The 3,222-nt window shown below is 38.3% G+C and overlaps 1 pseudogene; it reads left to right on the top strand.

The window, feature by feature from the left end:
• The first annotated feature begins 944 nt into the window (after positions 1-944).
• On the top strand, positions 945-2,971 carry LOC107951275 (protein SRC2-like; annotated as a pseudogene).
• Positions 2,972-3,222: the final 251 nt, after the last annotated feature.

Raw genomic sequence — 3,222 nt, 5'->3', positions numbered from 1 at the left:
CAATAGGAATGCAAGTTCAGAACACAAACTTACCCTACTGTTATTTGAACAAATGTAGGCGCCTAATTATTACTTCTATGATTATCACTACTATTATTACTGCCATATGTACAATGCAAAGAAAACAAATGAGGTAACAAGTAAAACATGTCACAGATTGGAACTTTACACATAATTTAAAGACTTTGAACATTAGCTAGATTTCACTTTTACTAGATAAAAATCTTGTCTTACGATTTAGCTGCTCATCGAGGGTGAAACATTCTCTAGTCTAGTCACAAGAAGCCCCAAGTCTCTTAATTTGATTAGTAATGATCCCACCATACCTGAAATTGAAAAGAAAAAAGACCAGCAATGAACAAAAAATAGATAAAACATACAAAACAAAATAGTACCTATATGAAACCTTAATGGTCAAATATGAACAATAAACACCAGAAATTAAGCAACGGTTAAAGCAATAAAACTCCATAAGTATCAATATTTGGAATGAGAAGAAGTAGAATTTATTGAAGTTGTGGAGAACCCCCCCAAGCCATTTCTTCATAAACAACAAAAACACAATAGATGATATGTACAAAGTAACAGATTCAAAATCAGCAAAGAACAGCAGAAAAACCAAGTATGCAAATAATTTAAGGGAAGACATACTTCTCTTTCCACTCCCAAACTTGTTTTTCAAATTCATCTCCGCCCACTTCTACCCTTTTTATTCCTTCAGAAGCCAACATTCTTTCCACAACCAACTGGGAAAAGAAAAGTAAAATAGGTTCAATTATATATTCCTATTCAACATGATACAACATATATACTCATTCTCTACACAAAACATTATGTATAAAGAGGGCAAAATATAAATCAACAACAAAGATGAAAACCAAGAAAAGCAAGAACCAGACCCGATCTAGGAATCAAATCAGTGAAAATTAACAGAAAAAATACCTGTTGATGACAGAGAGAGAACCACTGCTTCTGGGCTTTCTTTTCTTGACTGTGCCTGCCAATTTTTTAGGGTTTCTTCAAAATAGAAGTAAGGCCGACGGTCGACGGAGATGACGAACGGAGATGGTGAGGGGAGGTGATGAACGGAGATGAAGATGTGGAAGAAAATTTGCTTAGAAGAGAAAGGAGAAAGGAAAATGTCTTACGGTAGAGAAATGGGTAAGACAATTTCCAAAAAAAGCTTCGGATTTTACCGTGTTTGTAAAATATTTTTATATGGGAATTCATTTTCCACAAAACAAACACAGGAAATTTCGAAAAATATTTTCCGAAAAATATTTTACACCAATCAAACAAGCCCTTAGGCTTTTAGAAGCGTCTGCAATTTTTTACTGTTTAAAACATATCATTTTATTAAAAATTTCCAACCCATGTTAATTTGAAAAAAAAAGTAATAAGTTAATATAATTTTAATAAAAATCCCTTAAAGGTAAATTGTTAATAATGTAGGGATGTTTATTACCAAAAGAAAAATTATAGGGGCGTGTAGAAGATCATGAAGGATATGTGCATGCTCCATGTTTGGTAATAATATTTGTCATTGTGCAATTCAAAGTCGGCACCTGTCTCTCTCTCAAATTCACATTTAAGCAATTAAGAATACCCAGCTACCCCACCTCTTGTTAATCCCTTCCCCAGTCTCACCCTTTGTTTAGACCATAATGTCCATGTCCTTCTCTAAGTATTTCCTTCCCCAGTTCCCATTCCCCATATAGATGAAAAGGTCAATCTGGTGATTACGTTTAATGTCATAAAAACCTCTTTCCTAGAACCTATATATACTTGAGTCATCACCTTGTTTGGTCATACTCCAAAACCAAACCAGATCCATTTTACTCATCTCCACCTTGATTAAGAAGCATATTAATGGCCTCTCCCCGTGAAATAGAGGTGACCCTCTCCTCCGCCAAAGATCTCAAAAACGTCAATTGGCGTCACGGCCCAATCAGGCCGTACGTCGTCTTGTGGGTGGACCCAAAGAACAAGTGCTCCACCAAAGTCGATGAGGAGGGTGACACTTGTCCCATATGGGACTAAACTCTGGTCATCCCTCTCCCTGCTGGTCCCGTGGACGACGACACCATTCTCTTCATCGACGTCGTCCACGCCGGTTCCGAGGAGCACACCAAACCACTCATTGGCTCAGGTAAGATCAAGCTCCGAAAAGTCCTTGATAAGGCCGGCTTCGAAGTAAGCCACGAGAAAACGCTCAAGCTGAAGCGACCCTCTGGGAGACCTCAAGGAAATGTTGACGTTAGAGTTTTGATCCGAGAGCCACGCTATCATGATCCCGATCCGTACCGGGCCCCACCCTACGGGGTCCCAGCACAGGATTCAAGAGCCTACCCAGGAGCTCCGCCAACTTATGGTTTTCCTTACCCATACGCTCAGCCGCCACCACCACAAAGTCCTTACTATGCAGCCCCACCTTCTGGGTATCCCTACAGTGCGTACAATTACAATGCTCGGCCGGCGTACGGTGAAGGAAGTGGTGGGTACTACGGGCAAGTGGAGAAGAAGAAGAGTAAGTTCGGAGGGATGGGGACAGGATTGGCTGTGGGTGCGGTTGCAGGGGCTTTGGGTGGACTGGCATTAGCGGAGGGCGTGGATGCGCTGGAGGATCATTTCGAAGATGAAGTGGCGGAGAAGGTTGAAGATGATCTTGGATATGATGATGGAGGCGATGATTTCTAATTCTCGAGACAAGATGATTTTGTTTTAAATGGTGATGCTCTTTGGAGTTGATGGGAGATTGTAATAGTTGTTGTTGTTTTTGTTGGTGAAGGCCATAAGCATCGGCTTCTATGTTGTGGGAAATAAAAACCTTTTTGTCAGGCATCCGATGCCCTACCGGCAACTTAATTCTTATGCATTGGAATAGGTATGCTGTTACAGTTGCTATCCCTCTCAAGGGAGAATGGGTCAAAATTTCACCCCTTATCTATTAAAAAAAATCCTTAGTATTTTATTTTTTAAATCTCAGACCTTTAAAATTTTTGTAGGATTTAGAGTTATATTTTAAAAATTTTAAATATACATTTTATTGTATTAAGATAAAATTTATAAAAAAATTAATTATTTAAAGTCTACTAATTTTTAAAATTATTAGTATCAGTTAAGTGATCAACCCATTAGTATATATTCAGAATTGTAAAGTCATATATTCGTAACTGATAATAAAATTTGAAATTATTGCTCCCAGATTCTTCTTGCTGTTTG

Source organism: Gossypium hirsutum, chromosome D09, assembly GCF_007990345.1.
Source record: "Gossypium hirsutum isolate 1008001.06 chromosome D09, Gossypium_hirsutum_v2.1, whole genome shotgun sequence".
NCBI lineage: Eukaryota > Viridiplantae > Streptophyta > Magnoliopsida > Malvales > Malvaceae > Gossypium > Gossypium hirsutum.
Note: the sequence above shows the minus strand (reverse complement) of the source record. Positions and strands in the feature narration are given on the sequence as shown.